Below are 24,652 nucleotides of genomic sequence, written 5' to 3' on the forward strand. Positions count from 1 at the left end.
ATTTGCCAGGCTGCTTCCCTGAGACACAGGGATCAGTTCATTCGCGCGATCTTCCGCCTCCAGCTGGGCAATGAGCTGTTCTTTGGTGAGCCTCCCAATGCGCAGCTGCCTCTGCTTGCACAGCTCCACCAGGTCGCTCTTAAGCCGCTTGGCATACATCTTCCTGCTGGCCACTCACCGGCCTGTGTGCTCACAGCTCCCCACAGTTCCCAGGGGGACCCTTAGTGTGCCAGCCCTTCTCGAGGTCACCGCCTCTCTGCCAGGGTCGAGCTGCAGACTCCTCCGCCCCTGGGACCACTCGCTGCGATCCCCCCGGGGGACCCTGTTACTGCAAAAGTCCTTCTCGCTGGTCACACACTCCCAGGGGTAATAACCGTCTCTCTCCCACTCTTCAGCAGGCCTGGTCCCCGTCAATCCCCCTTCGTTTTACTGCTCCCCAGTCACTTACTGCAGGAAGCGCCGTCCACGGGGTGCAGTAGATCCCGTCGCTGCCACCAGTTGTTGCGGATTGTGGGGGAGTTAGGGCCCTGCACCCCTCTTCCCGAGATTCACTGCGACTCTCAGCCAGCCAGTAAAGCAGAAGGTTTATTCAAGGACAGGAACACAGTCTCAAGCAGAGCGTGTAGGTACGACCAGACCCCCCTCAATTAGGTCCCTCTGGGAGGTTCAGGGAGCTTAGACCCCAGCTTGGGGTTCCCTGCGTTGCACCACCCAGCCCCAACCGAAACTAAACTCCCAGCCCCTCCCGCTGCTCCTCTCCTTTGTTCAGTCTCCCGGGCAGAAGGTGTTAATTCTCCCCACCCCCGTTCCTGGCTCAGGTTACAGCTCAGGTAGCTCCCTTCAAGGGAAGTCCCACATCCCCACTGCAACCCCCCTGCAACATTCCCAGGTCAAATCTGCCCTGCTCCCTGCTCCGTCACAGAGGGCTGCTCTCATCTTGGTATTCTGGCATTTCAGGGCAGGGGACAGCAAGTCACAAAGCTCCATGAAAGTGCCCTTACGCATGCGAAAGTTTCGCAGCCACTGGGAATCGTCCCACACCTGCAACACTATGCGGTCCCACCAGTCTGTGCCCAGAATCGGCGTTCCACGGATAGAACCTGCCCCATTAACAACATGATCTCCAAAGCACCGGGGCCCGCGGTTTGAGAGAATTCTGTGTCCATGTCCATGTCCTCATCACCCTTGTCGCTGCGCTGCCGTCGCCTCCTCGCCTCGTTTTTCTGGTCCTGGCTCAGCATAAACTGCACGAGAACGCGCGAGGGGTTTACAATGTTCATGACTGCTGTCTTGAGCTGAGCGGGCTCCATGCTTGCCGTGGTATGAAGTCTGCTGTGTTCACCCAGGAAAAAGGGCGTGAAACGGTTGTCTGCCGTTGCTTTCATGGAGGGAGGGGTGAGGCTGTACCCAGAACCACCTGCGACAATGTTTTTTGCCCCATCAGGCACTGGGATCTCAACCCAGAATTCCAATGGGCGGGGGAGACTGCGGGAACTATGGGATAGCTATGGGATAGCTACCCACAGTGCAACGCTCCGGAAATCGACGCTAGCCCCGGTACATGGACGCACACCGCCGAATTAATGTGCTTAGTGTGGCCGCATACATTCGACTTTATACAATCTGTTTCCAAAATTCGAATTATATAAACTCGGATTAATCCCATAGTGTAGACATACCCTCGGTTAGGTTAGACAACTCAGCTTGCCTTCACCTTCAGCTAAGAAGCTGCTCTTGCCCACCCCTACAGCTAACTGACTGAGCTTGAGAGGTTTAAGTGCTTGTCTACATGGTGTGTTAGGCTGCACCTGAGGGTTGTAAATTCTAGTCCGCACCAGCAACTCTCACGCACTAACTGGCCCATGCGGACCCCTGCTGGTGCACACTAGAAGTTCCCTAATGCACATTAACGTAATCCCAGCACTACATTAAAGCACACTAAGGAACTTTTAGTACATGTCAACAAGGTTCACACAGGCCACAGTGTGCAACCGTCACTACTAATGCACGGTGTAGACAAGCCCTGACACTCAATCTGCTGTCATTTCTCCATTTGTCGGTAATGCAGTAACTTTTAAATGCTACATCAGATCAATTCCAAAGTTTCAGGGAATGTTCTAGGCACCAATGGGCAGAAGGCTAGTGATTTTGGTGAAAGTCAGCAAATCGGAAGGGAGACACGGGAGACCCATGGAGCTTCCAGCATCTCATCAGCAGAGCCAACAGCTTCAGCTGGGTCTTTAAGTGTCTACAGAATGAAGACCCGGTTGATAGCAGCCATTAACATTTTCCAGCATGACACCCCCAGCTCAGCTCTGCCCACAGTCCCAATGCAGTTTAAAATGCTGACATCCTGAATGGCTTATCTCCCAGACAGAAAGAAAACAAATTGCAGGGGGGGGCGGGACACACCTTACAGAGGTACTGCCATGTCTGCTCAGTGGGGAAAGGGAGCAGAAAGGCGGGGGCAATGAGGGAGCACAGAGTCCCTGGCATGGGGAGGGGACAATGGGGCAATGGTATAGAGGGAGGAGGGCATGGGAAACAGAATCCTTTGCATGCACAGAGCCCCTGGCAAGCAGAGAGAAGGAGCACTCTGGTATAGGAGATAGGGCAATGGGGGGGGGGGGGGGCACAGAGATGCTGGGATGGGGGGCAGGCTTGCAGGGAATCCTTGAAATATAAAGGGATATGGGGTGCTTGTGGGGAAGAATGCAGAGATACAAGGAGCCCCTGGTGCGCACGGGGAGCTTGGCAAAGAAGTCTACGACACCCTCGTTTGAATAATGATCAGATCCCAGTTATTTAAGAGCTCTAGATAGCAAATACCTTCTCTGAACAATCCTCCCCTAGAGCACAGGGACTTCAACTCTAGTAGCAGAGACGCATACAGCACTTCCACTTCCTTTTTCCCCTGACAAGGGAGTGGGGAACGAGAGAAAGAAAAAGACCCTCTAGCAGCACAGTGCTGAGACACGGGTGACCAATGCCTCTGGGAAAGGCACCGCTTACTGAGCTCCCACATCTCCGCACGCAGACAGGCGTCCTCAGGTGGAGGGTACATCTCCACTGCCGCGAGTCTCAGAGCCCGGGTCAGCTGACTCAGGCTCGCACCACGGAGCTAAAAATAGCAATGTAGACATATCCGCCGGGGCTGGAGCCTGGGCTCTGAGATCCTTGCTGGGTTTCAGAGACCAGGCGCTAGCCAATGTGGGAACATCTACACTGCTATTTTTAGCCCCACAGCACAAGTCAGTTTACCCAGGCTCTGGGGATCGCTGCTGCTGGGTTTTTTGGTTTTGCAGTTTAGACATACCCTAAGAGAAACCTAGATTTACAAGGGAGGACCTGCTTATATCAGCACAGGATTTGAAAGCCTCAGCAGGGCAGACTCAACCCTTCTTCCTTCTCTGGTATGGACCCCAAATCCCATGTAGTTTCCTTGGTACTGGGTAAAAACCACAGTCCCGCCCACTCTGCGTGAACATAAACCCCCATGTCCCTGGGTGCAAGAGAAGGGTTTCCCATGAGTCCTTGGTCGAATTGTCCCTTCCTGGCATTGGTGTGCAGAGATGGCGCGCACTGGCTGCTACTCTCCAACCCACAAGTGGCTGACTTTGTCTAGTGTTTGCAGTGCATTTGAGGTCCTTTGGGGAGAGAAGACTGCTATAAAAACGCACGCTGTCTTAGGAGGAAGACAAGGAGCATTAGGAGCTTGTAAATTCCATTACCCAACAGACTACCTGCTCCTGTGTGCCAGGCAGTTGCCCTCACCGCCACAGGGCTGGTCACTGAGCACTTGGAGACAGCGTGGTGTGACATCAGACACCTGCCTTTCATCTAGGAGCATAACGGAACAACGCACACAGCAGGAATGCAGAAAGCCTTGACAAGTCAGGGGCCAGGAGCTAGACTGAAGGGTTAATACACTCCAGAGATTCCAGGATTCTTCCTACGACTCAATGCAAGCTCAAGCACTGAACTATGGGATGCACCGCTAGCCGGACTCCATTCAGGCCAGAACTCAGCAGAGGCTCGCCAGGTTATGGGTAAGGGCCTTGGGAATGAAAAACGGAGCACTGCACTACGGAGTGGAGAGATTCCCGCATGGACAGGACACACAGCTACCTGGCTGGGACTCAGAGCCAGGGGCTGCCAGCGCCGTCACTGGGGTCACACTGCCTTTTTCAGTGCAGGAGCAAGCAGAAAGGCAGCAGAGAATATGGCAACATGTGCCGCCATACAGCCCTATATAAAGCAAGAGACAAGACAGAGCCACAAGCAAAGCTCCAGCTTAAAGCTCCAAGAAGGAACAAGCCTGGGCTCTCCTAGAGCTACAGAGGAGGAATGGAGCACTGCATGACACTAATTACCCTGGTGCTCTGCTACAGAGAGACAAGGCATTCAGCAGAAAGGGAGCAGCATCTAAAACAGACTTCCTACACCTGTGGGAGAGTCCCCTGAACCCCAGCTCTCAATGCACACCGCTCTCCCATGCCTCAGGGCATTTACAGTGCCCCCTCAACACACAGCCCCCTCCCCAGGATAGCAGCAGTGCCCTAATGCATCCCACACGCTACCAACAGGGCAGATTCGATGACTCCAACATACAGGCCTGCATCCCATAGGTGTACAAACAACTTCCCAGGTCTATAGCCACCATGTCTAAGTGGACAGGCTCTGCTTAGCGGTGGGAAGGCTGGGAGAGCTCCCCCAGAACAGTTTGAAATGCCAGGTTCAGCAGCCTGCCTTTTATAAAAACTTACAACATTTCAGAGCAAAAAGTTTACACCAAAAAATGTAAGTGCCCCGATGGCACTGATGTGGGATTGTGTGTAGAGGCAGCAGCAGCACATGGCAAGCTAGGCCCTGCTCCAGTACCACATGCACACTGAGCCCAGCCCAGCCACCATGCCCCCAGGTGCCTGGCATCTCCTAGCAGATGAAAGATTCCCATATAGCGAGATGCCCACAGTGCCTTGCCTCGTCATAGAATCATAGAATATCAGGGTTGGAAGGGACCTCAGGAGGTCATCTAGTCGAACTCCCTGTTCAAAGCAGGACCAACCCCAACTAAATCATCCCAGCCAGGACTCTGTTAAGCCTGACCCTATAAACTTCTAAGGAAGGAGATTCCACCACCTCCCTAGGTAATCCATTCCAGTGCTTCACCACCCTCCTAGTGAAAAAAAAGTTTTTCCCTCATATCCAACCTGAACCTCCCCCGCTGCAACTTGAGACCATTGTTCCTTGTTCTGTCATCTGCTACCACTGAGAACAGTCTAGATCCATCCTCTTTGCAACCCCCTTTCAGGTAGTTGAAAGCAGCTATCAAATCCCCCTCATTCTTCTCTTCTGCAGACTAAACAATCCCAGTTCCCTCAGCCTCTCCTCATAAGTCATGTGCTCCAGCCCCCTAATCAATTTTGTTGCCCTCCACTGGACTCTTTCCAATTTTTCCACATCCTTCTTGTACTGCGGGGCCCAAAACTAGACAGTACTCCAGATGAGGCCTCACCAATTTCGAATAGAGGGGAATGATCACGTCCCTCGATCTGCTGGCAATGCCCCTACTTATACAGCCCAAAATGCTGTTAGCCTTCTTGGCAACAAGGACACACTGTTGACTCATATCCAGCTTCTCGTCCACTGTAACCCCTAGGTCCTTTTCTGCAGAACTGCTGCCTAGCCACTAGGTCTCTAGTCTGTAGCAGTGCATGGGATTCTTCCGTCATAAGTGCAGGACTCTGCACTTGTCCTTGTTGAACCTCATCAGATTTCTTTTGGCCCAATCCTCCAATTTGTCTAATTCGTCCACCACGTGCCTGTGCTGTGAACAAGACAATAGCTTCCATCTTTAAAAAAATGATATAAAATTCTATCCAGCTTTGTCACATGAACACTCACGTATGCCGTGCCACCACTGCATTGACAGCACTAGTCACACACACAGCCAGAGCATTAGGAGAGTACGAGTGTGTGTGTGCGTGTGTGTGTAAACACACGCCCCTCTCTCTCTCTCTCTCTCACACACACACACACACACACACACACACCCCTGAGTACTGGGAGAAAGTTATTAAAATAATAATAATAAGACTTTTAAAAGCATTTTTAGGAAGCCTCTGCCAAACTTTCCATCACTCCCAGCTAGAGAGCAGAGTGGTGCTGAAAAGGTCCAACACTTTAAAAAGGTCATGATAGCAAAAGCATTAAGTCACTGAACCATTTTTGCTTAAACTTTCCAAACACAAAACAAAAGCAAGAGTAACAAAGCCCCAAACCCTTGGCCAGAGAACAGGCCTGAAAATTTTCAGCTCAAAAAGAGAAAGATTGACAAAGTCAAAGCAACTGAACAAGAGCTTTAAAATGGAATGCTTAGCCCACTTTAACTGCAGCTGTCGCTAAGTACTCCAATGACAACGAGTGAGTAATAGGTATACGTCAAGTTTGCTAGATTGAACAAGACGACAATTTCATCTTAGAATGCAGAAATGTACGAAAAAAGACATCTCTAAGGGAGAGGCGAGTAACCTGACACCTTCAAAAAATGACCATATAGGCAAAATCACTTTCTCGCCTCTAAAGATATGACCCCCTGCAGAGCAAGAAGCTTACGGAATGTCCCCAAAGAAAAACGAGAGCAAAGCAGCAAAAGAAAGCAATAACAAGGCTTATGCCAGCGATACAAGCAGGGAGGAATTTGTTTGGTTCTGCTTTTTCACATTAACACCATTATCTCCCTTAAGAGGAGCCAGGTACCACTTTCAAGTCCAACACCAGACAAAACATTCAAGTCTGTAGAAAAAGAAAATGAACAGCAAGAAAATCCCATGTAAAAAACCAGTGTCCTGAAAGTCACATCCCAAAATAAAGCAAAGCTTTTGGGGGCAATGGGAGAGATTTTCCAACTCTACCTTGGAAACAAGCTCAGGAGCAGGGTACAAAGCGGGATTCCCTGCTGGAGACTGAATTCAAAGAATAACTATTGGAAAGACGTAGGAAGGGGATCATTCATCTGTTTTGCAGATGTCTATAACGGAAACAGCTCCAAGGCAGGCCGTGGTGCAATCTTGTCTCCAGTCAAGACACCCTTGATCTGGCCTTTAGTTTCAAGCCAGCCAGGTGGCATGGTCCTCTCAATAACAGCGTGGGCCAGCAAACTAGTGTCAGATGAAAAAGAGCAGCGTGGATTTTCCTGGGGACCTAGTCCTCTCCAAACAGGCCTCCAAGAACCTTTGGACTCTGGCCGTACAGAGAAGGGTCTCCCTGGAATGGGCATGCAGTTGTGGGAAGAACATAGGCAGGACAATAGACTCCAACACTGCCTTGGAAAGTAACCTCACATGAACCCACACTAATATCACGTTGTTGTAAAACCTGGTCTAAGGCAGGTCAGTGTCTTGGGCCTGAAGCTCATGCTGTGAGGTAAAAATCATTGGCATCAGGACAGTGACCTTCCATATAAGAAATGTAAATCTCAGAAACCAAACAGTTCAGATGGAAAGTACACATTTCACTCCTTGTTTTTGGTATCAAACATTAGTATTATACCGCCCAGCTGGGGCCAAGAAGTAGTACAAGAAAGTCTATAACAAGTAATCTAAGTAGCCCCGGACAGGCATCAAAATGCATTACTATTTATAAGCCAATCATCTGATCCTCCTAAGAGACACCCTATCCCTTTAGACTCTCCTGCAGAGGACTTGGGAGGGGAGGAAGGGGGATGTTTCTCTAGATACATGTTCTTTATTAACTCAGTAGAAGCCAAATCCAAACTTACAAAAGATAATGTACTTCAGCCATCAATGGACAGCCATGATAGCTCTCCCGCATATGGGGGAAAACTGAGTATTAGTTTAGTTGCTGGGGACGTTAAGTTGGAAAGCATAGGAAATAGGAAAGTCTGTCAACACACCGAATGCTAGATTGTGCATTTGCTCCTAGCTCCTAATATGAAGCAGTGCATAGCAGTGCTGTTCCAAGAGCAGCCCTGAGAAAGAACTGCAAAGGAATAGGTGATATCAGAGGGGAACAAATGAAAAACTTACATAGATTTGCTTCTTGTTTGGTAATAGGATGGACTTCTTTTTGAAGGGGTTATGGGCATCTTTATTATTAGGTTCATGTATTAGTGGAAAAGCAGTAATACATAAAACAAACATTAAGCACTACCTTTTGAGACTTCGATTCTTCTGTGGTTGTAGATGTCTCTAAACTTATTCTACAAAGGCTGACATTTTCCTGCAAACAGAAGTAAAAATTTCATAGTGAAAAACTATGCATTGAAATCCAGAGAAGCACTTTCAACAAAGGCAATACCCATCTCTTTGATTTAGCTTCTTCCCTCAATAACTACAAGCAAGGAAGGGAGAGATTTTTGTAGACTTTTTTGTAATTATTTGTTACCTTTTAATTATCTGAGAGGCACTCAGATACTACCAAGGTGAGCCTCACATATGATTAGATGGAACAAAGATTTAATTTCCACTTGGTACTATAATTTTTTCTAGTTAAAAGTAGTTGTGTGTTAACTTTCAATTCTTTATTTTCATGCAAGGAAATGTCCATGAATTTCTAATGAAGACAAACTGTACACTCCCCTGAGAAATGGTGCTCTGAGCTCTGGCATCTTATTTCTGTATCTTCAGCCCAGTACTTCCAAGTGCTTTGGAGGATAGGATTAAAATTCAAAATGATCTGGACAAACTGGAGAAATGGTCTGAAGTAAATAGGATGAAATTCAATAAGGACAAATGCAAAGTACTCCACTTAGGAAGGAACAATCAGTTGCACACATACAAAATGGGAAATGACTGCCTAGGAAGGAGTACTGCGGAAAGGGATCTGGGGGTCATAGTGGATCACAAGCTAAATATGAGTCAACAGTGTAACGCTGTTGCAAAAAAAGCAAGCATTCTTCTGGAATATATTAGGAATATTGTAAGAAAGGCACTAGAAGTAATTTTTCCGCTCTACTCCGCGCTGATTAGGCCTCAACTGGAGTATTGTGTCCAGTTCTGGGCACCACATTTCAGGAAAGATGTGGACAAATTGGAGAAAGTCCAGAGAAGAACAACAAAAATTATTAAAGGTCTAGAAAACATGACCTACGAGGGAAGATTGAAAAAATTGGGTTTGTTTAGTCTGGAGAAGAGAAGACAGAGAGGACATGATAACAGTTTTCAAGTATAAAAAAGGTTGTTAGAAGGAGGGGGGAGAAAAACTGTTCTTCTTAACCTCTGAGCAGGGGCTGGGGCACATGACTTACGAGGAGAGGCTGAGGGAACTGGGATTATTTAGTCTGCAGAAGAGAAGAGTGAGGGGGGATTTGATAGCAGCGTTCAACTATTTGAAGGGGGGTTCCAAAGAGGATGGAGCTCGGCTGTTCTCAGCGGTGGCAGATGACAGAACAAGGAGCAATGGTCTCAAGTTGTAGTGGAGGTGGTCTAGATTGGATATTAGGAAACACTATTTCACTAGGAGGGTGGTGAAGCACTGGAATGTGTTACCTAGGGAGGTGGTGGAATCTCTATCCTCAGAGGCTTAAGTTGAAGCAAGGGCGGTTTAGGTTGGACATTAGGAAAAACTTCCTAACTGTCAGAGTGGTTAAGCACTGGAACAAACTGGCTAGGGAGGTTGTGAAATCTCCATCATTGTCCAACCTGCTCTTAAAAATCCCCAAACACCTGTCAGGGATGGTCTAGATAATACTTAGTCCTGCCTTGAGTGCAGGGGACTGGACTAGATGACCTCTCGAGGTCCCTTCCAGTTCTATGATCCTACTCAGAGCAGGCCACTCCCCTGTAGGGCACTGGAATATAAAGTTGAGGTCAGGATGGTCTTGCTTTAAGGGGGAGAGACCAGAAGCACTCTCAGGAAGAAGCTGTCCCAAGAGAACACTCATTGTGCTCATAATAATGGAGATCGAGTTATAACCTACATGATCACAAAGTGCATGGGTTACCCACATAATGGTTCTGGATGCTAGCCCAGTGAATCACAAACCATTTTGTTGGGAGTCCCTGAACACAGCCATACCAATCCACCCTCCACAAAAGCCAGGGATAAGGAGCCATTCTCTGAAGAGCTCCACATGTAGTAACCTTCCCCCGGCACTACCACCGGCTGCCGCTGTGATGCAGCCGCACAGAATGCTGTCTTAGGGAGCGAGACAGCCAATGAGAGGGCAGCTTGAGCTGGGGCGGGGGCTCAGGATCCACCCAAAGGGGCAGTTGGGAAAAAAAACCTGTTAGAACAGGAGAAGAATCTCAGTGCTGAGCTAGCGGATGAACGGGAGCCTGGGTAGGAGGTGAGGTGATAAGAGAAGAACAGGACAATAAAAGTAGGAGATTAGAAAGTGAGAAAGAGGAAAGAAGAAAAATAGCAATGGTTTCAGGTCAGGAGAAACAGGTACTATTGGAGAAGGGAAGTAGAGGGAAATAAAATCTACAGCAGGGGTCGGCAACCTTTCAGAAGCGGTGTGCCAAGTCTTCATTTATTCACTCTAATTTAAGGTTTTGCGTGCCAGTAATACATTTTAACATTTTTAGAAGGTCTCTTTCTATAAGTCTATAATATATAACTAAACTATTGTTGTTTGTAAAGTTAATAAGGTTTTTAAAATGTTTAAGAAGCTTCATTTAAAATTAAATTAAAATGCAGAGCCCCCCCGGACTGGTGGCCAGGACCCGGGCAGTGTGAGTGCCACTGAAAATCAGCTCACCTGTCGCCTTTGGCACGCATGCCATAGGTTGCCTACCCAGATCTACAGACTTACCAGAGACAGAGCATCAGGGGGGGAAACAAAGAAAATCATTGGTGAAAAGGGGAATTGATCAAAAAGCTGTGTTAGATGAAAACAGATCTTGAAAACAGTAAATGAAAAGCCCACCCACAAAGGACCTAACGTGAGTGAGCAGAGAGAATGACGGTCTGAACATCTGTTGAAGGAATACAGTTCAAAGGTGCCTAATGGACAAGTGAGGGCCCACAAAGCAAAGAAACCCCACTTGTGGATAAACTCGGTAGAAAGAGGTACAGCCCCAGGAACATCGAATCCAAGGAGCACTTCAAGCCAAAGAGAGGCAAAGAACAGGACAGCAAGAGCGGAGCTGGACTTAGAGTGAAGGAGAGGAAGAGTTTCTTCTCGGAAGTGACAGTCTATGGTAATCTCTTTTGTTCTTGGTAACAACAATGCATTTGGTACTAACTGCACAGCATGTCCAAGCACACAAAAGGTTAACGAGTTGGTAACCTATAGTTTATTATCTTAAGTTTATTATCTTATCAGGGGGTTGGACTAGATGACCTCTTGAGGTCCCTTCCAACCCTGATATTCTATGATAAGTAGTAAGTCTTTGGTAATGTTCTATATTATCTATGCTCCTGGTACAAGTTTGGGGTTTTCCCTTAGAAAGTTATAAAAATTTCAAATTATCCCTTTTGTTGTGGTTTGCCTCTCCTCACAGTTAACATAGCCAAGCCGGGTCACCACACAACCACTTATCAGTTCTACAAAATGCACCTGGGGGGAAAACAAAACGGGCGGGGTGTTTTGGGGGACAGAGGCAAAGATGTAAGTTGGAGTCCCTTTGACCTCAGAAGCAACATTCTGAGGTCTGAACACCATCCTGACAGACTCCTGTAAGGTACTGGGTGGAGTTGCGGCTCCTAACATATTGCTCAAATTCCTCCCTCAGAGATGGGCCAGAGACTTCAGCTTGCTGGAGGGCTTCACTACACATGCTGACAAAAAGACCTCCTCCCAGCTAGGGTACAAAGCTGCAGCAAAACATGAGATTTGGAAGATGTGGCTAAATAACTCCAGCAGCGGGGTGACACAGCTCTGGAAACTTACTTACCCATCCTGCCCTCCTCAGAACATTACATACATTTTCACTTTTATCAGTGAAAGTTAGAGTGCCCATTGCTGCAAACAAACACTGATTTACAAACCCCTTTAATTAGATGTACCGGACTAGTGCCTGTACAAGTTAGTTTTCCGATAGCTCCCTATCTTTATACTAGCCTCCTTACTCTCTCCCGGGAATGCCCTGAAAGCTCTCTCAACAATGAGAAGACTAGTAATTAAGCAGATTTCAAATCAGATTGACAAAAAAGCACCCTTACCACTTAGGACTTCACATGCCTCGATATAAACCAAGCAAATACATCATAAGGTAGTAAATCAGGAAGCCACAGCAACTCAAAACACCCAACAGCCATTCATAAACACCTGAAGTACATAACTCCTCGCTTAACGTTGTAGTTATGTTCCTGAAAAATGTGACTTTGAGTGAAACGATGTTAAGCAAATCCAATTTCCCCATAAGAATTAATGTAAATAGGGGGGGTTAGGTTCCAGGGAAATTTTTTTTGCCAGACAAAAGGCATTATATACATTTTAAACAAGCAATTTAATACTACGCTGGGGGGGGGGGGGGTCGTGTGCACGTGCTGTGTGTTTACACACGTATGTACAGTGCTATAGTTGGGAGGTGCCCCTGCCTTACCCCACACAGGCACAGCCCACTGGCACTGGAGATGAGGCAGGCAAGGAAGCTGAAGGTGCTGTAGACTAGGAGAAGCGCATTGCGCAGCAGCTTCCCCTACTCTGCAAACACCAGCGGCGGGGGGGGGCGGCTCAACCCACCACCTGCCCACTTCCCTCCTTCCCCGAAGCCTCCATCCTTGACCTGCCTCTTCTCCCCCCACCTCCTCCCCCTTTACTTCCCACGCTGCGTCCTTGCTTCTTCCCCCCCCCCCCCCCCCAAAGGCCGCAAGCCAGCTGATTGCCCCTGGCAGGAGACAGGGGAGGGAGGGAGAGCCTGCACTCTGAGTCCTTGCTCCTCCCCCCTTCCTCCTGCCTGGGGCAATCAGTTGGCTTGAGGTGTTTATGGGGGGAGGAGCGAGGACTCAGCGCGCAGGCTCCCCTTCCCTCCCCCCAGCCTCCTGCCCAGGGCAATCAGCTGGCTTGCAGCGTTCGGGAGGGGGAAGCGCTGATCTGCGGGGTCTGCCGGCGGGCGGGAGGCGCTGTGGGGAGTGGGGCGCGAAGGGAGGCTGCCAGCTGTGGAGAAAACAGGCAGCCAAACAACGTAAGAGTGGAGCAGTGCACAACTTTAAATGAGCATGTTCCCTAATTGATCAGCAACGTAACAACAAAACAACGTTAACTAGAATGACTTAAAGTGCGGAGTTACTGTATCAGATAAACTGGCAAAAAAGCTGTCTCCAAACCAAATCCCCAGCCTCAGATGTTAGCCACAAGCTGCTCCAAACCATCCCTCCACGTTGGGGAGTTTGTGGCCAGGCGTCCACAGCAGCCACATACTTCTAGTCAAGAGGGAGAATGACCTGTTGCCTCAGATACTTTGTCAATTAAACAGATGGACTCAGGCCAATGACAGCATAGGGAATCCACGAACACCTTGACAAACCTACGAGGTCAACGTATGTCACTGCCAGAATCATCTACTGAAGCAGATCGGTGCGGCAAGCGCACATCATGGACCTCCCCAGAGAGGCAGTAGCAAGTGGCTTCCAAGAGGGGCTTGCACACAAGAGACGGTAACCAGCCAGTCCACTTAAAGCAACTTCCCAATAGAGGTAGGAAGAGGAGGAATGTTTTAACCATTGTATTACTTTGGGAAGGAGGGGAGGTAAGGAAAGACAAATATGTCCCTACTATAAGATTCTTCAAACACCACAGGAGTATGTAAAGACAGAGCAACAGTGCCAAAGTCAACCAGGCCTTTACAGCAACTGTACAATGGCCAACATGCTGCTTCCCTTAAACTGGGCTGACTACATGAGATTGATCAAACCTGTCAGTGTCAAAGTACAGCATCCCAAGGGGTCTGAAAGGCTGTCAATCAATATAAATGACAGTCAGGGTTCAGGCCTTCATTTCAATTTAGAAACCCTACCCAACTGAAATGGAAGAGAAGTTACCTTATTAGCATGACAAACTCTACAGATGGTGGTGCCCAGATACTACATATAACAGTGGCCAAAATTACTGCCCCTCCGAGCTACACACTATAATCTTTAGAAGTTCGAGAGCCGCAAGACACACACAACCTGCCCTGAGGAGCTGTACTTGCTGGGGTGAGGTGCTTCTGCCTTGATGCCCCCCTCCCCCTGGGCTAAAGTCCTTAACCCCCTCACCTGCAGGGTAGAAGCCCCGAGCTCCCCACCACGCTGCCGCAGGGCAGAAGCCCCAAGCTCCCCCCTGCCCAGTCTTGTAGGCAGAGAATGGGTGGGGTGCTTTGGGGGTTCCAAGAGCTGCACTTTTAACTGCTCACAAGCCACAGTTTAGCCACGCCTGACATAAGAATGACGCCCAGACTGGGTCAGATCAAAGGTCCATCTAGCCCAGTCTCCTGTCTTCTGATAGGGGCCAATGCCAGGTGCCCCAGAGAGAATGAACAGAACAGGGAAATCATCCAGTGATCCATCCCCTGTCGCCCATTCCCTGCTTCTGGCAAAGAGAGGCTAGGAACACCACCACCCTTGCCCATTGTGGCGAATAGTCATTGATGGACCTATCCTCCGTGAACTTATCTAGTTCTTTTTTGAACCCCGTTCTAGTCTTGGCCTTCACAACATCCTCTGGCAAAGAGTTCCACAGGTTGACTGTGCGTTGTGTGAAGAAATACTCCTTTTGTTTGTTTTAAACCTGCTGCCTATTAATTTCATTTTGTGATCCCTACTTCTTGTGTTATGAGTAAATAACACTTCCCTATTCACTTTCTCCACACCAGTCATGATTTTATAGACCTCTATCATAACCCCCTTAGTCATCTCTTTTCCAAGCTGAAAAGTCCCAGTCTTATTAATCTCTCCTCATATGGAAGCTGTTCCATACCCCCAACCATTTTTGTTGCCCTTTCATGTACCTTTTCCAATTCCAATATATCTTTTCTGAGCTGAGGCGACCAGATCTGCATGCAGTATTCAAGATGTGGGTGTACCATGGATTTATATAGAGGCAATATGATATTTTCTGTCTTCTTATCTATCCCTTTCATAACAATTTCCAACATTCTGTTAGCATTTTTAACTGCCGCGGCACATTGAGTGGATGTTTTTAGAGAACTATCCACAATGACTCCAAGATCTCTTTCTTGAGTGGTAACAGATAAATTAGACCCCATCATTTTATATGTATACTTGGGATGATGTTTTCCAATGTGCATTACTTTGCATTTATCAACATTGAATGTCATCTGCCATTTTGTTGCCCAGTCACTCAGTTTTGTGGGATCCTTTTGTAGCTCTTCGCAGTCTGCTTTGGACTTAATTATCTTGAGTAGTTTTGTATCATCTGAAAATTTTGCCACCTCACTGTTTACCCCTTTTTCCAGATCATTTATGAACATGTTGAACAGTACTGGTCCCACTACAGACCGCTGGGTGACACCACTATTTCCCTCTCTCTGTTCTGAAAACTGACCATTTATTCCTATCCTTTGTTTCCTATCATTTAACCAGTTACTGATCCATGAGAGGACCTTCCCTCTTATCCCACAGTATTCTTGCCAGCAAGTTAAAGAAGTATGGTATGGACGAATGGACTATAAGGTGGATAGAAAGCTGGCTAGATCGTCAGGCTCAACTGGTAGTGATCAATGGCTCCATGCCTAGTCGGCAGCCGGTATCAAGCAGACTGCCCCAAGGGTCGGTCCTGGGGCCGGTTTTGTTCAATATCTTCATTAATGATCTGGAGGATGGCGTGGACTGCACTCTCAGCAAATTTGCAGATGACACTAAACTGGGAGGAGTGGGTACATACGCTGGAGGGTAGGGATCGGATACAGAGGGACCTAGACAAATTAGAGGATTGGGCCAAAAGAAACCTGATGAGGTTCAACAAAGTCAAGTGCAGAGTCCTGCACTTAGGACGGAAGAATCCCATGCACTGCTACAGACTAGGGACCGAATGGCTAGGCAGCAGTTCTGCAGAAAAGGACCTAGGTGTTACAGTGGACGAGAAGCTGGATATGAGTCAACAGTGTGCTCTTGTTGCCAAGAAGGCTAATGGCATTTTGGGCTGTATAAGTAGGGGCATTGCCAGCAGATCGAGGACGTGATCATTCCCCTCTATTCGACATTGGTGCAGCCTCATTTGGAGTACTGTGTCCAGGTTTGGGCCCCACACTACAAGAAGGATGTGGAAAAATTGGAAAGAGTCCAGCGGAGGGCAACAAAAATGATTAGGGGGCTGGAGCACATGACTTATGAGGAGAGGCTGAGGGAACTGAGATTGTTTAGTCTGCAGAAGAGAAGAATGAGGGGGGATTTGATAGCTGCTTTCAACTACCTGAAAGGGGGTTCCAAAGAGGATGGAGCTCGGCTGTTCTCAGTGGTGGCAGATGACAGAACAAGGAGCAATGGTCTCAAGTTGCAGTGGGGGAGGTTTAGGTTGGATATGAGGAAAAACTTCTTCACCACCCTCCTAGTGAAACACTGGAATGGGTTACCTAGGGAGGTGGTGGAATCTCCTTCCTTAGAGGTTTATAAGGTCAGGCAACTCACTGCAATTTCCTAGCAGGTCTGACCTGGGTAAAGCATCTGTGGTTAACTCTTTCTCCAGGGGCTACAGCAATGTACGCTAATTACCAACCAGCCTTCACAAAGCAAATTGCATTTATTCTTAGGAGAAAAGCATTACAGACCAAAAAAGCCATAAAACACAATAAAAGTTCCTACATACATGGTAACAGCTTACCAGAGTCACCCATCAGTCTTACTGGGCCTGAGCAGGCCAAAGTCTTTCCAGCCCTTCCACCGGGGTTGGGGCCCCCCTTAGACAGAGGGTCTGTCTGTTTGCTGGATCAGAAAGAAGCCTATGAATCAGTTTAAAAGCAGCCTTTTTAATTCAAAAGCCCTTTCTTTGGCTGTTAGTCTTTGGCAAACCCAGTTTGAAACAGTGTCTGCAACTGTCCCCAGGTGAGGCAAGGAGATAACAACCTGAGTAATTCTTCTTAATCACCCCCCACTGTTCTCAGATCCTGGCAGAGTGGTCACAACTCTCCACCACTACAGTTCCATATAAGCCCTGGGCCACAGTGCTACATAAACCATTCATATAATATGGACCCCAGAGATACTGCATGTGGTTGCAGTATCCATCACAAATAATGCTACTGAAATTGACAGCATTATTCAACCAATGTCACTGTGTGGGTTGGAAGTGCATGACTTTAACTGTTGTGACAACTCAGCCTACAGATTAACCCTGATTGTGAGCTCAACTGTAAGAAGGAGTGAAAGTCAAAGTGTCACTATAACTTACACCGGGGTAGGCAACCTGCGGCACGCGAGCTGATTTTCAGCGGCACTCACACACCCCGGTCTGGGGGGGGGCTCTGCATTTTAATTTAGTTTTAAATGAAGCTTCTTAAACATTTTAAAAACCTTATTTACTTTACATACAACAATAGTTTAGTTATATATTATAGACTTATAGAAAGAGACCTTCTAAAAACGTTAAAATGTATGACTGGCACGCGAAACCTTACATTAGAGTGAATAAATGAAGACTCGGCACACCACTTCTGAAAGGTTGCCGACCCCTGACTTACAATAACAAATGTTGATGGGAAAAGTTGCAAAAGGGAGACACATTGAACTGGTCCAAACAAAAAGACCGTCTGATATAATTCAAGGACTGTGTTAAGCTCATGCTGGGTAAACAAGAGAAGCTTTTCCACCCATTGTTCCCTTTTGGGGTCCTTAAAGAAGGAAACTTTGGGAGAAAAACTGGCTATTGTAGCAAGCTTTACCATTATGGCTGCCACCCTCAGCATCTCTTGATACCCCAGGCCTTTGTCATCCTGATCCTGAGAGATGTCCTGACCAAACTCGGCCAGAGAGAAGGATCCAGATGATATTGTCACTTCTACCAACTCCAGCTGAATCCCAACCACCTGGAATGTGCAACTTTGTCACAAAACTCCCCCTTGCCCTGGTGTCTTCTTTACCTTCCCCACCTGATTTCTTCTCTTTCCTACTCTCTCCTTTTTCCTTCTGTCTAATAAGAGTCTGGCTTAGCCGGCCAAGCCTGCCTGTAAACCTGTGACCAGAAAGAGGCAGCTAAAAGCAATGCCCCAAAAAGCCTGATGCTGGTATGAGTCTGTCAGGTCTTGGGCTGGCTGATAAGACTGTGCGCTGTGCCTATGTTTTTCCAGCAGTGAGGGTACAAGTGAAAGTCAGAGACAGAAGCTGCATTTTTTGTCTGCGCTGTTCATTTCTCTCCCCGTTTTGTGTCTTTTTGTCCTGTTCTTTCTTCTTAGGAAAGGAGATTGAACAATAACAGCAACGACAACTGCTCCAGCCATCTTTGAATCCATCTATGGGTACATCTACACAGCAATGTAAGCCTAGGGATAGTGGGACTCGAGTCAGCTGACCTGTGTCAGGGAACTTTGGGTTTGAGCGTCTACACTGTATTTTGACCCCAGGTTAAGGATTTTCTGACCCATGCTCAAAGCTAGGGATCTGGCATCCACACTGCAGTGCACAGACGTGAGTGAAAGTAACCCTATCCCATAGTGGCTAGCACACACCACCCCCACCCCCACCCCCACACTACATGTTGAAACTCTAACCCTATGAATATGTTACACTGTCGGAAAACTCTGCTGCGCACCCTGCTTCCTAACTCTGAGGGTGCTATTGATGGGACTCAGGATCACAGGAGTAGATAATTGCATAATTAGCTCCTTTGGTGGCTGTCTCAGTAGAATGACTGCAGTTTTAGAAGGCTTTATGCTGAACTATCATCTAACCTGAGAACAGGACACTCCACCTTTAGGCTGAGTCAGATTGGCAGGAAAATGCCTATGTACACGTGTCTGAGGATAATTAGGACATCAAAGGGCTGTCAAACTATTAAAATGAAACTTTGCAATTCTTAGTTTTTAAAATGGGACATTCAGTGATGGTGTTGTTCTTTGGCTGTTTTTTATTTATTGTTTTCTGTTTGTTTTGAAGTTTGACATAAAATATAGGTTTCAGAGGAAAAACACACCCACCCACACACACAGAGCCTGCGGAGAGGTGAAGGGCATCCCCAGGACTTGGATCCCTGGGAGGCTGTGGGTAAGTTTTGGGGCTGGCTCCCACTCACCACCCTCACACTGCCTGGGCACCCCTACACATTTAGCCAGAGGGGGCTGGGAGAAAGCACCTGATGGCAAGACACAGAGAGCAGAGCAGGGACCAAGCAGCTGACCTCCACCAAAATCTGGCTGTGCTCTTGTGACCAAGAAGTAGCTCTTTTTGCAAAAAGCATCTTCTGATTGGTCTCCATTGAAAACCCTGCAGGCTCTCTGACTGGTGTCCAACAGACAAAGGACTAATGCTGATCATCTGAGCTGTTACGGTTTGCAAAGGGAGGCGTGGCTTCCGTTTGCAAGAGCGTAATAGACTGCACCACAGATTTTTGGCAGAAAGAGAACTAAGGAAGTTGCCCCAAGGAACAATGGGATACATTCCCAGAGGACTTCTGGGATCGAGACACGAGGGGGCCAAGACTTAGATTCTAGGTCCCAGCTTAACATGGGCTCGTACCCTTCAGGGTCCTGGGACCTTAGGGTCAAGCCCTAGATTAACACAAGTGGTATGTGGACGCAAGGGCGGTTAGGCTTGTCACCTAGGTCATGCTTACATTGCTGTGTAGACATACCCGAAGCGATTAAAAGAGCTAGGTTACAAAAACTGGGGGAAACACAGACACTCCACTTCCTACTGGCTGAGCCTGGGGACAGGAAGGCAGGACATGGGCCCCAGGGAATGGATGACTACGTTGAAATATCTTTATGAAAGCTAGAGCTATACAGACATTCTTTGTCACCTTCTGGCTGAGGTAATTTCCTATCATTTTTTAATACATCGACCACTCTTATTTCAAGTGGCCCATGTGATGGAGTTGTAACCCACACACCTCCTAGGTGTGGTGTTCTGTCCCAATCTAGTGGCACCAAGACCACTTAGAGAGAGATTAATGAGTCTGCTATACAACTTTTGCTAAGAGCTATATGGCTTTTAGCTCATGCATTTAGCTCCAGAGGTCCCAGGTTCAATCCCACCTGCCAACCACCGGGATCCGTCGGTGTTACAGAGTTACCACCATTTTCTGAGGGAGACTACACAGTGGCAGATTTTCCCTGGCGTAGTTTTGTCCTGCTGCTCCTAGTTATAAAGCCAGCTATCATCCTAAATTCCTCTCCAGCCTTGCTTGTCACCCACTTGAAACAGGGGTAGGTTTATGGCCCCTCTGCCCAAGCTATATATAAAAAGCACGTTGCATCAATGACTGTTCCTCTACTTTTTCCACCCATTGCAAGCTTAAGTGAACTGAAAGTTACCATAGCTGCTCATGCATATACGTTCCATCTAAATAAATCTCACACCTGCAGTTCTGCAAATAAGTGCAACATGATCAGAGGAACTCCAGCAATACGGCTGCTCAGCAATTGACATATAGAAAAGGGTACTCAGCTTTTGATGACACTTCAACCAAAGCAGGAAACTCTCCCTTTCCCAGAAAGTCTGAGAGGAACAGAAACTAAAACCAAATAAAATCATCATCCACTGCTACGTGAGATCGTTCCCAAGTCTCAGCAACATAAACCTCTTAGCCAACAGAGCAACAATCTCACCTAGAAACAGTGCTGGAAGCACTAGACAGAAGTCTAGAAGAAGAGATCCAAACCAGGTTAGACTTGCCAGATCTCCACAGAATGGCAGATCTTTTATCACAGTGATATGTGGACAGACTCTTTGCAGAGACAGAAGTAGCAAGTATATTCAACTGGAATTGGAAACTGGGAGATAAATTGCACAATGCAATCCTAGACAGATCAAGCATACAGCCAACATGAGTGAGAAGTTGAACCTGGGGGAGGGAAGCACTTTTCACTTCAATGTCTATGAGAAACAGCAAGCCAGACAGAACCTCGAATGATGAGAAGTGACAGATGACTTCACTTCTCAAGTGAATTCAAACCCCAGCTGTGCGTGACCCTTGGGAAAGCAAAGAGAAAGCCCTGGCCCTCGGCCACAGAGCCAGAGCCAAGGCCAGGGGGGCCACCGACCGCCGGGGTAACAGGCCAGAGACCGACCCAAGTCACTCCTTCCAAAGGAACAAGCCAGCCAACCTCAGGTGAAGCCGGCCGGTGACGCCGCCGGGAGCGAGCCCAGCGGGGACAGGGGCCGCCCAGCAGACCCCTTGGGGCGGCGAGGGGACCCGGGGTTGCGGGGCAGGTCCGGGGGAGGCCGGGCGGGCTCGCTTCAAGCACGGGGCGGGCGGGGCTGGGCTCGGAACAGCGGGCTGGGGGCCGCCAGGGACCCGCGGGCTGGGCTCGGAACAGCGGGCTGGGGGCCGCCAGGGACCCGCGGGCTGGGCTCGGCGGCGGGCGGGCGGCCCGTGGGGAGAAGGGTGAAGCCCGGGGACGGGCACAAAGGCGGTAGGGGGGCGTATCGGGGACGCGCCCCGGGGCACGCGCACGGCTCCGTCCTGCGGGCCTGCACGCGCAGCGCGCCCCGGGGCACGTGCCCAGCCTCGCCCCCGGAGAGGCAGTGGGCGGAAGCCCCCGCGCGCAAGGGGGGGAGACGCGCTAGGCTCCGGGCTGCGGGACCTGGCCGGGGCGGCCTGTACCCAGCACGGGGGTCTCACCTCGGTCCGTCTCCGTCACTCCCGCCCTGCCGCGTACACCTCTACGCACAGGCCCTGCCACTGCGACCAATCAGCGCCCGCCCCGCCACGGGCCAATCAGCGAACGGAATCTCCTCCCGCCCCTCGGCACCGCCCAGCCTGGCCCGCGGAGATCGAACACACCCCCGCACTGGCAGCCTATCGGGGGCGGGCGAGGGGCGGGACCACACAGCGAAACGTCCAGTGACAAATCACAGCGCGTCCCCGGCGAGCCAATGGGCACAGCGGGTAGGAACATCGGCTCCGCCCCGGCACGCAAGGGGGGCGAACCCGCGATTATTGGTGGCTCAGAAAGGTGGGTCTCTACGTCACAGGAATTGGAAAGGGGCACTTCCGGGGTTCCGGGGCCTGGCGAGTTGAGATCTCGGGGAGGGTCCCCATGTCACTCACAGCCCTGGCCCCGCCCCGTAGCTCTGCCGATTGAGGGAGGGACTGTGCCGGCTGGCGCGGTGGGGGCGGGGATTGGCCAATGGCAGACGGGGAGCAGAGTGCGGGAGCCAATGACTAGCCCCGGTCTCCCCCGGCAGGGGGCGCTGTGCGGAGTGGGGCAAGAGGCTTGGCTGTAGAGGGGAGGCGGGGGTGGTGCAGGCGGGAGCGCTGGTGGGGGTGGGGAGCAGGCGGGAGCGCTGGTGGGGGTGGGGAGCAGGCGGGAGCGCTGGCCGGGGGTGGGGAGGAGGCGGGAGCGCTGGTGGGGGTGAAGGAGCAGGCGGAAGCGCTGGTGGGGGGTGGGGAGCAGGCGGGAGCGCTGGTGGGGGTGAAGGAGCAGGCGGGAGCGCTGGCCGGGGGTGAAGGAGCAGGCGGGAGCGCTGGCCGGGGGCGGGGAGCAGGCGGGAGCGCTGGCCGGGGGTGGGGAGGAGGCGGGAGCGCTGGCCGGGGGTGAAGGAGCAGGCGGGAGCGCTGGCCGGGGTGAAGGAGCAGGCGGGAGCGCTGGTGGGGGTGAAGGCGCAGGCGGGAGCGCTGGCCGGGGGTGAAGGAGCAGGCGGGAGCGCTGGCCGGGGGCGGGGAGCAGGCGGGAGCGCTGGCCGGGGTGAAGGAGCAGGCGGGAGCGCTGGTGGGGGTGAAGGCGCAGGCGGGAGCGCTGGCCGGGGGTGAAGGAGCAGGCGGGAGCGCTGGCCGGGGGCGGGGAGCAGGCGGGAGCGCTGGCCGGGGTGAAGGAGCAGGCGGGAGCGCTGGCCGGGGTGAAGGAGCAGGCGGGAGTGCTGGCCGGGGGTGAAGGCGCAGGCGGGAGCGCTGGCCGGGGGTGAAGGAGCAGGCGGGAGCGCTGGTGGGGGTGAAGGCGCAGGCGGGAGCGCTGGTGGGGGTGAAGGCGCAGGCGGGAGCGCTGGCCGGGGGTGAAGGAGCAGGCGGGAGCGCTGGCCGGGGGTGAAGGAGCAGGCGGGAGCGCTGGCCGGGGGCGGGGAGGAGGCGGGAGCGCTGGCCGGGGGTGAAGGAGCAGGCGGGAGCGCTGGCCGGGGGTGAAGGAGCAGGCGGGAGCGCTGGCCGGGGGTGAAGGAGCAGGCGGGAGCGCTGGTGGGGGTGAAGGAGCAGGCGGGAGCGCTGGTGGGGGTGAAGGAGCAGGCGGGAGCGTTGGTCGGGGGTGAAGGAGCAGGCGGGAGCGCTGGCCGGGGGCGGGGAGCAGGCAGGAGCGCTGGCCGGGGGTGAAGGAGCAGGCGGGAGCGCTGGCCGGGGGTGAAGGAGCAGGCGGGAGCGCTGGCCGGGGGCGGGGAGCAGGCAGGAGCGCTGGCCGGGGGTGAAGGAGCAGGCGGGAGCGCTGGCCGGGGGTGAAGGAGCAGGCAGGAGCGCTGGCCGGGGGTGAAGGAGCAGGCGGGAGTGCTGGCCGGGGGCGGGGAGCAGGCAGGAGCGCTGGCCGGGGGTGAAGGAGCAGGCGGGAGCGCTGGCCGGGGCGGGGAGCAGGCGGGAGCGCTGGCCGGGGGTGAAGGAGCAGGCGGGAGCTCTGGTGGGGGTGAAGGAGCAGGCGGGAGCGTTGGTCGGGGATGGGGAGGAGGTGGGAGTGCTAGTGGAGGTGAAGGAGCAGGCGGGAGCGCTGGCCGGGGATGGGGAGGAGGTGGGAGTGCTAGTGGAGGTGAAGGAGCAGGCGGGAGCGCTGGCCGGGGGTGAAGGAGCAGGCGGGAGCGCTGGTGGGGGTGAAGAAGCAGGCGGGAGCGTTGGTCGGGGGTGAAGGAGCAGGCGGGAGCGCTGGTGGGGGGTGAAGGAGCAGGCGGGAGCGCTGGCCAGGGGTGGGGAAGAGGTGGGAGCGGTGGCCGGGGATGGGGAGGAGGTGGGAGTGCTAGTGGAGGTGAAGGAGCAGGCGGGGTGGAGGCGGGAGCGCTGGCCGGGGGCGGGGAGCAGGCGGGAGCGCTGGCCGGGGGTGAAGGAGCAGGCGGGAGCGCTGGCCGGGGGTGAAGGAGCAGGCGGGAGCGCTGGTGGGGGTGAAGGAGCAGGCGGGAGCGTTGGCCAGGGGTGGGGAAGAGGTGGGAGCGGTGGCCGGGGGCGGGTAGCAGGAGGGAGCGCTGGCTGGGGATGGGGAGGAGGTGGGAGTGCTAGTGGAGGTGAAGGAGCAGGCGGGGAGGAGGTGGGAGCGCTGGCTGGGGGCGGGGAGGAGGCGGGAGCGCTGGCCAGAAGTGGGGTGCGGCTGGGAGTAGTGCCCAAGGAAATGCCAGCAGGGTTACTATCAGGAAAGCTTTGCTCCAGTTTTGGGGGAGGTGGAGGGTGGAGCACAGGGTCCCTGCCCTTATCACAGCTGTTGCAAGCAGGCCGTGAAGGGTGCCTGCTGAGGAGGCCATGCAGGGCCCAAAGGACGTGAAGAGAGAAGCGTACAGGCTGACCTGGTGCTGCATCATTTGTTTGCAGTTTGGGCAAGATGAGGCTAAAAGGACTTGCCCGGAAGGAGACAAGCTGAGTTGTATCCTGCAGAAAGCGGCCTTCTGCCCTCTGCATATGTGCAGAAGA

The 24,652-nt window shown here is 51.4% G+C and overlaps 1 protein-coding gene across 6 annotated transcripts in view; it reads right to left on the bottom strand.

Annotated features, from left to right (window-relative positions):
* Positions 1-21,856, bottom strand: part of MTMR4 (myotubularin related protein 4) — a 125,386-nt gene extending 103,530 nt beyond the window's left edge. For 2 of the 6 annotated variants that reach the window (XM_065573090.1, XM_065573088.1), the window contains exons 1-2: positions 21,686-21,807; positions 8,176-8,244 (exon numbers count right to left, since the gene is read on the bottom strand). The gene's annotated coding sequence lies outside the window, so the exon portion shown is untranslated. Of the gene's footprint in view, positions 1-8,175; positions 8,245-20,669; positions 20,695-21,685 lie in introns of those variants that run through there. The other 4 variants (XM_065573091.1, XM_065573087.1, XM_065573086.1 and 1 more) reach the window with 3 other exon arrangements.
* Between the last annotated feature and the right edge of the window lie 2,796 nt (positions 21,857-24,652).

Source organism: Chrysemys picta, chromosome 19, assembly GCF_011386835.1.
Source record: "Chrysemys picta bellii isolate R12L10 chromosome 19, ASM1138683v2, whole genome shotgun sequence".
NCBI classification, from domain to species: domain Eukaryota; kingdom Metazoa; phylum Chordata; order Testudines; family Emydidae; genus Chrysemys; species Chrysemys picta.